This window comes from Panthera pardus, unplaced genomic scaffold (genome assembly GCF_024362965.1).
Source record: "Panthera pardus isolate Hobbes unplaced genomic scaffold, ASM2436296v1 HiC_scaffold_13, whole genome shotgun sequence".
NCBI lineage: Eukaryota > Metazoa > Chordata > Mammalia > Carnivora > Felidae > Panthera > Panthera pardus.
Window position 1 is genome coordinate 107874350 of NW_026526688.1, and position 15499 is coordinate 107889848.

Below are 15499 nucleotides of genomic sequence, written 5' to 3' on the forward strand. Positions count from 1 at the left end.
CTCTTTCACTTTTAAAAGGACTCTTTAATTGCACTGGACCCACACAAGTAGTCTAAATTAATCATCCTGATTTAAGATTAGTAGATTAAAAAATTTAGTAACACCTATAACCTTCATTTCTCTTTGCCCTGAAAGATAACATATCCACAGGTGTAATATCATTGAGAGGGCACTACTCTGCCTACTGCACAATCCAGAATTCACTCCCTTCTCCTACTGAATGAATGAATCCAAACATTCATTCCCTTCTCCTACTACATGGAGGAAGTACATTTTCCTAGTGCATTGATGTTGAGTTTGGTTATGTGACCTCTTTGGCCAATGGAATGTAAACAAAAGTGACAGACTGACAATCCCAGGTATATCTTTGTCTCTCTGACACATCTGAACTCCATTATGAAAACCACCGTCTGCACTTTGAAGTAGAGCCACCTTATCTAATCTAGACACCTGAAAATGCTCAGTTTCAGGTTAGTTTATTATGCAGCAAAGCCTAAATATGTTAGAATTGTATCTCCAAAGCATGATGCCTGCTTATAGCCATTGACAGTTAGGAGCTATAACAGGGATGCTATTTGCACAGCTCTGCGGGTAAAGGGTCATTCATACCATAGTCTGTGTGAATGAGATTCCAAAGTTGTACACTTAGTGGCCTTGGACTATGACAGTAATTTGATGTTCTGGAAGAAAGTGAACAAACAGTGAAATCTGAGAGAAATGAACATGTCTTGGAGTTCAGTTGTCCAGAATATAAATTCATCACTGTCAGCTGAGATCAACAATCTATAGACTATCTCACTTGTAGAAACCTATCATTATAGTCTACTGAGATATTTTGCTCCTTAAGGGATCCTTATGCATCCTACCTCCTCTCTAAGTAATATTTGAGGCAAACCTAACTTCTTGCAAAAGTTTTGAAAGTTTAAATAAAATTACTTTAAATTAAATGTATGTTTTGTTTTAGTGATTATTCGTTTCTTTGTATTCTGTTAGTCTCCTTTCTCTCCTGAGCATCTCTGTTCCTATCAACACTCTTCATTCAAATCTGGGATGATTTGTGTTCTCCTCAAAATACAATTATTGATATCCCTTACATATTTTCTTATCTCTTTCAGGATTCTAAGACTTCTTTGTACCAGTGTCATAATGGATGCTTCAGCTATTTACAAATCCTACTTTCTAGGAGTGCTTCCCTACAGTTACCAAGAAAGAATCAACTTTAGCAGTTATTAAACTGCTGTTGTAGATATTTCCAAGCCCTGCGCCCAGATTGCCACTGGAGATGTGTGGACCCTAAGCTATGGTCTGTTCTCTATTTCTTCTTCTAAAATTCAACATTTGAATTTTCCTGGTCTGAACTAACTTTTAAGTTTGCTTCTAAATGTTCCATTTCTATTCTTTTCTATTCCTTTAAAGCAAACCCAGCTAAAATGTGAAAGTTCTATTCAGTTTCTTAAATTGATTTGGTACCTTTTCCAACAGAGAGGACCTATATGTTTTCTGTATCTAAGTGCCATTATTCCTCAAAGCTTCTCTTTCCTGAGGCAAGACCTTTATTTATTTTTTTTTATCCCTGAACTCCATTGTATTTCTTCTTGCAAATTCCCCTCTTACTGTAAGATATAAAAAGCCAATAGTTCTGAGCCTATCAATACATTCATTGTTTAAACAAATCCTGCTGGCTCTTACTTTCTTATTTATGGTTATCCAACCAGTAGGTATCTTACTAACATGTAATCAAGGTCTGGTAGGAATATCTGTGGTTGCATCAAGTAGCTCTTTCCTTTACAAAACTAACACTTCCTTCCTACCTCCCCCCACTGACACCACACACACACCTAACTCAAATGCTATAATTTTGAACCCTCCCTGACCATACATACTTTCTCCTAAGTACGTAACTCTGTCACTCTTCTGAACTTGAAGAACTTTTCCATCAAATTGTTTCAAAAACGTATAATCACCTAACTACAGCTGACCAAGTGATATAAGAAAGTTTCCTCAATTTCTCTGATAGTTAACTTTCTACCAGTTTAAGAGCACATTTCTTCATTTTTTTTTTTTTCACAATCCAGCTTTCCTCTGGGTAATTACAGTCTGATCACTAAGATCCTGACTTTGTTAAACAATATTGGATCCCACTTGCCTCTTTGACCTAGTAATAACTGCTTCGCTCATTGTTTCCTAGCTCCATCTTTAGCAACACCTAGGTATATTTGTACATTCTTTTAACTTTTTTGTGTATCTAGCTACTAAGTTTTTAACACCTTTCCTAAAGAAGTGTCTTTTCTTTCCTCCAATGTTTTCTCTGTGTGTATGTGTGTGCATGTTTCTTACTCTTTCAATTTCTAACAACATTTATTTTACATGGCTTTTGAGAACTTTTTCTGAGATGCCAACCAAAGTCTCCATTCAAACCTGCTGCTTTGAGACAGTTTCAAGGTACCAACCTTTATAATGGTCTTCCTTGCATTTGGGCTTTCAGTAATCACACTACATCCTTTTTGTTTTGTTTTTATCTCTTCTTATAATTAATGTGACATATGATATGTATACAAAAGTCTCTACAGTCCTTTATGTGTTTGTTTATAAAATTTATCTCCATTCTGGGAATCAATTTGCTATCTTAATCCTAAAATATAACATCATAATCAAAGTATATATTATTAAGAATTCATATTCAATTTGAGAGCCTGAGTAGAAGTAAGTAGGTAATAGATGAAGGGAATAATCCAAGAACCTGTAGTTTGATCACATTATTTTTTTTTAATGTTTATTTCTTTTTGAGAGAGAGACAGACAGAGCATGAGCAGGGAAGGGGGAGAGAGAAAGGGAGACCCAGAATCAGAAGTAGGCTCCAGGCTCTGAACTGTCAGCACAGAACCAACCACAGGGCTCGGACTCATAAACTGTGAGATCATGACCTGAGCTGAAGTCAGACATTTAACTGACTGAGCCACCCAGGTGCCCCTTGACCACATTAATTCACAAGTTTAATCCTTCCATGATTTTCTCCTTAAAGCTAAGATAAAAAAAGAGGAGTAGGGTTTAACACAGCAAACAGCAAATCTTATATTTCATGATTCTCAGCATTGATTTTAAATCCCCAAATCTCATGTTTACATACATATGTATGTATATATATAGTCACATGTATATAATAGACACTTTATACCTACATGTAATGTGCATCTAGGTGTGTGTGTGTGTATAAATATGCATGTGTATATATATTACATGTTGTGTATAAATATGCATTATATATACATGTATGTCTGTATGTGTATGTTATATAAATATACACACACATGCCAGGAATAATTAAGCTGCTTTCTGCAATTTAAAATTATAAATAATAGTAGGTGTACTATTTCCCTGGTGTCAGACCAAAAGCAAAATCAAGCATCCATAGAACTTGGTCAGACTAGCTGACATCCTGGTGAAGCAAAAATCCAAGTTTTCTTTTTTTCTCATGCTTTTCCTCTCTATTCTCCTTTCCTAAATAACAAATTGTTGGCTAAGTCCCAACTTTCCAAATTGATGTGAAGGCTTCACTTTTCCATTCAAGAAATGCTTTTGATGGATATCATCTTTGGTTCTCCCTGGGAGCCATTCATATATGTATAAAATTTTGGAATAGGCAGGAGGATCATTTCAATGGAAGTAATAAAGGAGATACTCCCATCTGAATTAATCTTAGGCTTCGGAAACCGCTATTGTGTGAACATATAAAGCCACTCATTTGAACACTCCCCCAGCTAAGTCATAATAAAATAGTACATTGGAAAGGGAAGAATTTTGCAGTTTAATTTTCCTTCAGCTTTAATTAATAAGAGGTAATACATTATTCATTTGGCACTCTAACTATTTCATGTAATAATGAGATCAACCTAGAAAAAGATTTTATTGAATTAAATGAGATTATTATGTAACATTTCCTGGTGAGCTATACGGGCCATGAAGGCATAATCTGAGGTGGAAAATAGAAAAAAAAAATTACATGTGTCCTCAAAGAACACATTATAGCTTTGCAATTAACTTATGTCTTGATTTCATCCATTTTGAAGGTTTCTATGATCAATACTTGAATTATTCATCTCTGAATCTCATAGAATACTACCCCCTCAAAGTTTACTAATAATCTGTGGCTTTTTTTTAATGCAGACTTAGATTCAGCACATCTGAATGGGGTCTGACTTTCTGAATTTTTAATAAATTGCCATGTGATGCCAATGTTAGTAGTAGTGGCTACCCTTTGAGTAGCAAGATCACAGAATGCAAGGATAGTAGCAGAGGCTGGTATTAAGCAAAAATAATGGAGAAAGGGACTTAATCGATATGCTACTATTTTCTTCCAGAGAGCAGCCTCACCCTGATTATTAAACTCCATGAAAAACAAAACAAAAAAAAAAAAAAATGAAAACACACAAACAGAAAACAGAACAAAATACTTGGGGATAAAAGGTGATCTTGTCCAGTTCCTGTGATGAAGTGGTTATGCACTTATAGGTGCATGGAAAGTTCCAGCTATCCTCCCCACATGAGAGGATTTTGGAGAAAGTTTCAACTTCTCTAACCATTTCTTCTCACCATTTCCCCAATAAAAGAGTTGCTTATCTGATTCATCAGAGGACAAGACACTTACTCAACCATGTTTTTTAAAAACTGAAGTTGTTTTTCCTGAGTTGAAATGCAAAACAACATGAAAAGACTGATATTAAAAATATTGCCAAACTATTTATTTGACAAATATAAACCATAAGAAAATAAGTGACATAACAATAATACTAAGATTTTTTAAAAGAAATTATAGTTATAAACATTAAGACAGCCAGCCTCCACTCAGTTCAGGATCAGGTGGAACAGTTTCCCAGGAAAAATTAAGTAAGTGGGAATATAAAATGGCCAGAAAAGAAATAAGATGAAATAGAATTCAACCCCTCTTCTGCCTAATATCTGTGTGCATCTTTCTTCTCCATAGACACATTTTTAAAAATTGCATGGCTAATTTTTTAGATATCAATGGTAGAAAGACAGTTTCCAAATTTCTATCTCCAACCCTGACTTTTTCCTTAAATTCCAAACTTCTTTCTATATTGAACTGTTTTTTCAACATCTCTACCTGAGTGTCCAATCGTTTTTTCAAACATGACATGTCCCAGACTGGTTTTCTGCTCTTATTCTGAAAAGTTGTTCCTCCCACATTCTTTTCTATCTCAATAAATAGCAAATCATCTTTCACTTTCTCAGTCTAAATATTTGGATTCCTCTATTTCTCTCCTGTATCATAGACTGTATCAACATGTCACACCAGCCTTAACTTCAAAATTTATCTCAAATATGAGCACTTCTTGTCAACAATATCACTACCATCCTGGTATAAATTATTCCACCTCCATCTTTATTCACATAAGTTTAATTATGCATACAGCAGGTAATATGATTTTTCTATAATAATATAGACCATCATCCTTTGTTCCAAATCTACCAGTGGCATCATATATCAGCAAGAATAAATGCCAAAGTGCCTCCCAGGCCACAGAAAGACAGTTTTTTGTCTGGCTTCCATTTCCTTCCCTGACCTTATATACCACTAACTCATTCATATCTGCCTCACTGGCCTTCTTATTGTTTCTCAAAAAAGATCTCATGATATTTTCTTTTGACACTGCTTAGGATACTCTTCCATATTTCCTCATTGACTCACTCCTATATTAGGTTCATATCTCTCTTAAAAGTCAGATGTCACATTATAGAGGCCTTTCCTGATCTCCCTGTATAAAACAGCAGTTCCTGCTACCTCAGCCCCATGATTCCGCAACTCCATTATCTTGATTTATTTTACTTGATAGTAGTTGTCACCATTTACAATATATTATTTGTCTATAATAATGATACTTTTATCAGAATATAAGTTCTTCAAAAGTAAGCACTTTATGTGTTTTGATCATTGATGTATCTTCAGCATATAGAATATGTATCTACATGTAATAGGTACTCAATAAATGTGTCGAATCAATGAATGAATGGTGACTGTTTGAAAGCAATTAAAATCAGAAATCAGAACAAAGGAGATATGCTATTATTCAACATTGTATCAAGAGTCCTAGCAACTAAATTTTTTGTCAATTAAAATGAGGTAAAAATATCAGGAACACTGATTTTGAGTTCATTATGTACAGATTTTTTATCTACTGAAAAATAAAAAACCACAAACTAAAACATTATTTGAAATAAGGAATGAGGTAAAAAAACGTAGATGTGCTATACATTTACATTAATAGCCTCAAAACTTTATCATCCCAATACCCACACTTTTTCCCATGTAGTTATGCAGTTCTTGTAACTGGAGAGATGTAGTATTTTATTCCATCTTTAACTTTGGTTTTAACAGTGTGACTTTCCGTGGTCAGTAGAATGTTACCTGAATTGACTCAAGCAAGTGCTTGAAAAGCACTTGTAATATTGAGTTTGTTTTCCTGCACCCATTTCTGCCATATCCCGAAGAAGAAACATGTCAGTTCTAGCTTATTTGTGGCAAGCAGAGAATGACAGAAACCTGGAGATGAGGCATCCCTAGCCAAGCGAATTCGAGATGAGCTGACCCCCAACCAGCCAGTTATAGGAGTGAGGCTGGATAAGACCAGCAGATACGCCCAGCTGAACCCAGTCTAGGTCAGCTGACTTTTAGTCAAACTGTAGACTCATAATCTAAATAAATGTCTATCAGTTTATTCTGCTGGTACTTTGTGGTTGTTCATTATGCATATTATTATGGTTATAGTAAACCTAAACTTGATATAATCTCAATTTAAAATAATTAATGATGCATTCTTCATGAGCAATAACAATACTAAAATGTAATGGAATGAAACTACCTTACAAAAGCAAAGTAAATAATCAATTGCTGCAGAAGGATACTTAATATGTTTGTGTAGAATGCCACAAAATTTGTAAAAGACCTAAGAATGAAGAAAATCTTGTTCAAGGCTAGAGAAGGTCAATAATCACAACAATTCTTCTCTCATTAATGTACTTATTCAAAAACAAAATTCCTATCACAACTTCAACAGTATTACTCAAGTAATTTGGAAAGCAGATTCTAAAATGAATACTCAGGGGTACCTGGGTGGCTTAGTTGGTTAAGCATCTGACTTTGGCTCAGGTCATGATCTCACAGTCTATGGGTTCAAGCCCTGCATCAGGCTCTGTGCTGACAGCTCAGCATTCAGATCTGCTTCAGAACCTGCTTCAGATTCTGTGTCTCCCTCTCTCTCTGCCCCTCTCCTGCTCGTGTTCTCTCTCTCTCTCTCAAAAATTAGTAAACATTAAAAATTTTTTAAATGAATATTTAAAAAATTAATGTACAAAATAAAGCAAGTCTATTTGGGAAGAGTCAGATTCAAAGAAAGCCATCAGGATATAACAGAGCTAGATAAATATGTCGATTGTATCAAACAGTTAATCTAGGAATTTTTTCAGATATGTAAGGATTTTATAAAATGGTGATGACTGGTTTTCAGATAAGTGAAGAATGAAGACATAATACCAACAACAATGCTGAGACAATTTTTGGAAAATTAGATACCTTAGAACATTCATAAAAATAAGTACTATTAAAATTATCTAGAATATTACTATAAAATGTAACATAATATGTATATGATTTTAAGTAAAATTTTTAAATAAGGCATGGAAAGCATGGACATCAAAAGTACAAAGACAAATGTGTATGTAATTTACACTGCTAAATTAAATACTTCTGAAGAGTAAAAATATCATAACCAAATTTACACACAATAAGAACTCCAAGAAATTTATAGGAAAAAGCCAAGTAATTCAATACAGATTTTTGCAGTGTATATAAAAATCAAGGACAGAAGTAGAAATGTGAATGGTTGATAAAGGCCAAAATATTTTTATTCTCATCAGTAATAACATAAATGCAAAATAAAACAATTTAGTAGCATTTTTTAATCATCTTCCTGAGAAGACCCTCAAAATGTGAAGCTGTTTCACATTAAACTTTTCTCTAGGCATCCTTAGGGAAAAAAAATGTAGTTGGAAACAGAAAAGTTTGGCTCTTATGATGAATAATAACAGACTTTTCTGATATTCAACAATATGAAGAGAGTGGCCTATATGATTTCTATGGTTTCTTCTCCACTATAGCATCATTATAATATAAAGGAAAATTCAAAACCATAGGGAAAATATAAAATATATGTTGTAGCGAAGTAAAATAATAAATATAACATGTAAAAAGTGCAGAAATGAACGTTCTCATTCTGTCAATGATGAAAAGATAAATCACTCAAATCAGAAATAAGTAAACATACATATTTTAATATCATTATCTTATACTATAAAATTAGTTCATTATTCATTTAAAATTGATAAGAGAACCACATTAACCACATAAAAACAATTATTTAGAAATGAAATATACTGGTATCATGAAAGGAGATGATCTATTTACTCCAGCTGGAGAATATTTTGGTTTTGTGAAATAGATACTAAAAAAAAGTATATTCTTTAAAGCTGAGATCAATGATAATGCAAGGCATATTAAGGATGTTAAAAATTATTTCAAAAGTTATTTGAAGCATTGGTGCTACTTAGATATGCAATTATCATTACCTTAAAAATTGTTTTTCAGCTTTTGCAATAAATCACAATAAATTGGCTAGTCTTTTAGAATGGTAGTCTTATTACTCTAAAAAACAAGATACTAAAATTGTTGTTTCCTGGTGGTATTCACTTACCTGGAACTGTTATTATTCTAATGTAAAAACAATCATTCCTGAAATCAAATGAAAGGAGATTAAAAGTATAATAACAAAGAGCCTGGCAAAATATGTATTTTGTAATTATAAACTATAAGAAAATAAGTGATGAAACATTGATATGAAGGTATTTTTAAGGAAATTATAGATATAAACATCAACACGGACAATTTGAAAATCTATTCTCTCAAGTTAATACAAAACAGTCTAAATCATGCATTCAACATGAAGGTAATTAAATGCTGTAAAGGAAATTGCTAGAAATATATGCAAAAAAATTAAGGAATGACAAATGTTAGGAAGGCTTACTACGTTGTCAGTTTTTGACAAATTAAATTCAACAGTGATCAGTAGATAATTTAAAATACAATCAAATTTATGTTTTAGGCAAGTTTATAATCATGTCTGCATTATTATTAAATAAGAAAACTTCATATGAATGAACAGAATTCAATACAGAAAGGCTGACAAAATGATACAACTTCAAGGAAAGGGAAAATTAATTTAAATATAAAAAAGGTAGAAATACTGGATTACATGTTATGTATGTATGATCTTCTGTGCTATATATAGTCATATAGTTTTCCAAAATACTTTTTCATTTAAACTCCCACCAACAGTATATATGAGTTCAAATAGTTTCACAGCCTCAATAACACTTGTATGATTTGCTTTTTTGTTTGTTTTTTTACTTTTTTTAGTTGTTTATTTATGTTGTGAGAGAGAGAGAGCATGAGCAGGTGAGGGACATAGAGAGAGAGAGAGAGAATCCCAAGCTTTGATGCAGGGCTCAAACTCACAAACTGTGAGATCATGACCTGAGCAGAAATCTAGAGTTGGTTGCTTAACCAACTGAGCCACCCAGTAGCTCCAATTTTTATTTTTATTTTTATTTATTTATTTATTTATTTATTTATTTATTTATTTATTAGTTTAGCAACTCCATTAATGTATAAAGGTGGAACACAGTGAATTTTAAGTTGTATTGCCCTGGAATGTAATGAAATTGAGCAACATTTTTCATTTGGTCGTTTGAATGTATTGTTTCTGTTCTGTATTTTGCACATTTTTCTTTTTTTAATTATCTAAGAACAATTTAACATGATAGCTACCTTCTCACATTTTAAAATATGTAGCACAGTACTGTTAACCATAGACACCATTCTTTATAGCAGATCCCTAGAATGTATTCATCTTGCATAACTAAAACTTTAGTCAATGGCAACTCTCCATTTCCCTTATTTTTTCTTTAATTGGGTGTCCTGGTTTATTCTTATTTATTTTTCAGGAGTAAACATGATAGATAGATGATAGATAGATAGATAGATAGATAGATGACAGATAGATATAGATATGGAATTTTTCTCTAATATCTATTGCAAATATTTTTTTTTGCCAATATGAACATTTTATTTTCATTCTTGTAAGATACTTTTCTGATTACCATAAATTCCTAAGTTTAATGTAATGCAACTTTTTTTCTTTCATGGTGAGTGCTTTTATGTCCTGTTAAATAAAACTGTGCCTGCTCAAATAGGTTTTCATCTAAAGTCTTCATTGTTTCTTATTTCCTTTTTAGATCTATAACCTATTTGGGATTAATTTTTGTGTAGAATGTGAGATGAGGCTCAAAATTCAGTTTTTTCAATACAGATGTCCAACTGAACCAGCACCATTTATTGAAAACATCATCATTTCATCACTTTAAGACAGAGTCCCGTTAGCCATAATTCACATGGTCATATCTGTATTAACATGTTTCTGGAATTTCTGCTATTAATTTGTCTGCTTATGTTTGTTATTGAATCAGTATTCAATCACTTTGCTTTGTTTTAGATGTATAAGAATTCTTGATATTTGTTACTGTTCATTCACCCAAAGTTTTGTAAGAAAAATTATTAGTATGCAGCTTGATAAACTGTCTCCAAGTGAGCACAAACTAGCAACCAGCAATAAGTCAGAGGAACAAGAGTACCAATCCTTAGTTCTCATATGCATGCTTCCAGACAGGATTCCTGCCCAAAGTTCACAATATCCTGACATCTAGCACTTGAGTAATATCATATAGGATGTACTCTTTATCTTTAGCTTATTTTATTTGATACTTTGTGAGATTTATTTTGTATAAAGTAGCATTTAGTTCTCATTACTGTATTTTATTGCATCGACTGTGCCACAATGTTTATATTCATTCTACTTTAGATGAAAATTAGAGTTGTTTCTAGTCAGGGCTGTAATTAATAGATGTATTAGTTTTCTATTACTCCTGTAACACAGTGACATAAACTTAGTGGATCTTACTGTTCTGGGAGTTTTAGGTCCAGGTGGGCTCCTTTATTTACACACAGTAAATAAACATGCAATATATCAAGTGATAAGAAAAGCGATAGAAAAATCAAGAAAGCATAGTATAGATAAAGTGATGGGAGCATAAGAGAGTTTCCATCTTAATATCAAGTAGTTAGGAAAGAACTATGTGTTAAAGAGAATTTGAGCCAGACTGGTTTAAAGTGTGAGAATGAATCATGTAACTCTCTTAAAGTGTAATGGATACATCTCAAGTATAAGGGATATCAAGAACTACAGCCAAGGCCAGTAAGCAGTCTTAGAGTGTTTGAGGAATAACAAGGAAACTAGTAATGGCTAAGTGAATTATGGGAAGAGTGCCTCATAGTGTTTTAATAATCTTTATTCTTTGTAATTAGTATTTATTATATATATGATGTGAAATTAAAATTAAGTTGTACATGCAAAATATTGGATGTTAGGCAATTTTGCCCCTGGTCCATTTTTTCTGCTATCTACCTAAGTCCAATCATTCAACTTCTCTAGGACTTATACTTGTCTTCTGTTCAGGAATGGGATCACATCATTTACTTAGGACTTTCTATGAATATGTGAATAAGCAAAATCATTGTATAACATTTTCCTGTGTATCCAAGAAACAGTCTCTAAACCTTAATAATATTTCAGTAGACCATTTCTTTTTTATATGTGTACATTTTAAGTCTATTAAAATTTCTCATTCCTTTTTGAAGACTTAGATCAAAAATGGATTTATAAAAATTGTAATTTTTTCACAATGTAAATTAATATAGCAGCTTAAAAATCAAGAGTAAAGTAAATATATGAAAACTGTAATTCATATGTGAAGTTGGTATATTTTAAGCAAGTCAGAATTCTGAATGACAGGCATTTTATTTTCTATTTTTGTATCTATTGTATACATATTCCTTGGTCAATGCACATAGGCCACCCATAAATGAAATTTTCTAACAGTATTTTCCAATGTCAAAAGGTATTTTTTCCTTAGTAAAGATAACAAATGTATTATTCCTCACCTGATGTTTTATGTTTGCTACACTTTTTATAGAAAGTGAAATAAATGTGGTAAATATTATATATCTTATAATTATATAAGAAAAAAATGTAGAACTTCATTAATATAATATTCCATGAAAATAAAAATATTTTATTAAATTTTAGATTTTTTTTACCTCTTCAGGTATAATATATTTTTAGGTTTAATTTTTTGAAGTTATCTTTTAATTGTATTTATTCTGGAATAATATTTATTCTATAACTAATACTTATAAATTCTCATTTGATACCCACCTGTGAAAAAGCTTTGGATGGTATGAATAGAATGTGTTATTTTTCACCATACATGTTAAGATTATTAAGTGTGGAATTCAGACACAGTAAGCTTTTACCCAATTTTCTAACCTAAGTAAATCTTTTAAACCTCAGTCAAGACCTAAACAGAGCTATCTGCCCTCTCACAAACTGATTTGAGCTAGCATTTTCAGCTCTGTTTAGTGCAGAGATTTGATAGCTAAAGACATATTTTATAGCTGGTTTCAAACTAGAAAGGCGTGACTGCTCTTGGTGAGATTGATGAAAAGTCATTCCTGTTTAGTATTTTTGATTGATAAAAATAAGTATTCCTATAGAGAGAAGTGCCATACTCTATAGCTGATGATTGAATATATTAGCTGCAGTAATAGTATGGTTTTGATGTATATTTTCATTCTTTCTTAAGGTAGTAAGACCATGTATTGTAATGCTTATCCAGAAGCTAAACTAATTCATAAAGTCTAATTCTTTTTGCTTTGTTTTGTTTTGTTTTTTTAGAGATCATGATGCATATACTTTGGGGACCCCTGGGGAACATTTTTTTCATGTATAATCTAAGAAAACAACCTGTTTTGAATGACAGTATTATGAGTTAATAATATATAATTTCTACTAAAATATACCATTCATCAAAAATTATGAACGTTATAATGGTATCAGAATAAATAATAATGTAAGATAAAACATTATTTTTAAATGAAATGAATAAATATGATTGAAGTAAATTCTGAACTACGTGACTTCCATTGATAGAGTTCATCATTGATATTGAACTGAAACTGGAATAGACAGTTTCAATATTCATATTAGGTTAAATCAATATTTAACAAGTTGGGAGTGTGCCATTCATTGTACATTTAAAAAATATAATGTTTAATGCTTATACAAATATATATATACATATTGCAGTTCTTGTCAAATTCTTATTTAAATAATTAAAGAGTATGTGGTACTATTCTTCATAATCAACATTTCTGAGTTTGCTTTGTAATAGTCATCAGCAAGAATAACTGCTTACATGTCAGAAAATAAAGTAGTGTTTATAAATAATCCATTGATCTTTTGATAAAATCAACTCATTCAACAAATAATTATTAAGCATAACTGGTGCACTTTAAAAAGGTACCTGAGGGGCACCTGGGTGGCTCAGTCAGTTAAGTGTCTGGCTCTTGATTTCAGCTCAGGTCATGATCTCTGCTGACAGCACAGAGCCTGCTCACGATTCTCTCTCCCCTTCTCATTGCCCCTTTCTGCCTCCCTCAAAATAAATAAATAAACTTAAAGGAAACAAAAAAACAAACAAACAAAATTGAGGGGCTTAAAGGAGGAAGGAGGGAAAATGGTTTGAAATTAATAGTGAGGAACAAGGAAAATGGCTATCAATCTCCAGCCCCAGGGGTTTGAAGGCTCAAGGAGAGAGAAAAAAAAAAGTAGTCGCTACTTGAAAGGGCTGCTGGTGATGCAGTGTCTTCAGATGAGCTACAATTTTCTGTTAGAATGAGAATGTGAAGGGACAATTCAGAGAAGAGGTTGATGATATAAATGACTTTGCTCATGATGGACTCTAAATTCAAGAGAGTAGACTAAGAGTCGGGAAGACATTTGGACACATTTATAATGAAATGTTATTTGTTGCTTAAATAAAATACAGATTTAACTAGATGTACCTGTATCTTACCTGAGAACCCTGTATATACTCCACAGAAATGCATGCACATGCACACAAGGAGACATGTACAGGAATGTTTCTAGCATTATTAGTAATAATAATAATTAAAACCTAGAAATAGCCCAATATCCATCAACAGTAGAATTGAAAAAGTACTATTATTTAGTGGCTGCACACAGCTCTCTGGAGTTTAGGATATAATAGTAAAAAAAAATACCTGGGAGTTTGGGACTTTCTCATGGTGAATAATGAAAATACAGAAAAGGTAGAATAAATGCAGTTATAGTAGATTCAAGATAATATAGTGGGTAAAAAAGCTGAGGTGTTTGGGAGCCAAGGAGTTTGGGAAAATTGTGATTTAATTCCACAGTGAGAACTCCTCTGGCATCTGATGGTAATAATAAAGCCTAGAGTAAGTATGTCTTAGACTTAGGGTGTGATTTTATACTGATATATGTTGTTTTTTTATGTATGTTTATTTATTTCTATATTTTATTTTTTATTTTTACTCAGTTACGGGGGGAGGATAGAGAGAGAAGGAGAGAGAGAATCCCAAGTAGGCTCCTTGCTGTCAATGCAGAGTCCAACTTGGGGCTCTATCTCAGAACCATGAGATTATGACCTGAGCTGAAATCAAGATGTTCAATGCTTAACTGGCTGAGCTACCCAGACACCCCTACCCTGATACATGTTAAAGGAGAAGTGAGTCTACCGCCTGATTCCTGGCCCTAATTGGAAATTTTAGGTGGGTCCTGACTTCTGGGAATCTACTTGTTACACTAAGGGCTAGGCTTCTGTGGAGAATAAGCTTAGGAATCCTCCAGGCTTATACCAATGGGTTAACAAGGCATAAAGAAGTACAAAGCCATAAGATGCTCACACTCGAGTTTGGGTAAACAATATTGGCACCCCAAGAATAGGGAGCTGCAAAGGTATCCCAGAACAGAGAGGGGGTACAAAGCCTCCAGAATAGAGAGGGGGGGGGAAAAGGCCCCCAAATAGAGAGGGACACAAAGGCACTCAATCCAAAGATATATGAGGTAAGCAAGATTAGGCGTTCAGGGCAGAAGCACTCCTCAATTTAATACTATAGCAAAAAGGTGCTATCACAGGAGGAAAGGACCAAGTTAGGTAAACACATAAATTGAGCTATAGATCACTGTGCTGCCCAAAATGGAAATGGTTATCAAAAAAAAAAAAAAAGTGCCTTGTGAACCCTGAGGTTATTCCCCCTATCTGCCTTACCCCCTAGGGTAGCTAAGATAAACAGACATAGCGCCTCCTGTCTGCCATTAACAACCATCTGCCCATCTGCCCATCTGCCCGGTGCCAGGATTTTGTTTTATATTGACCCAAACCCCAAACACCATATATTTTCAAGACTCCCTTTTCCCCTCACATCCCCAAG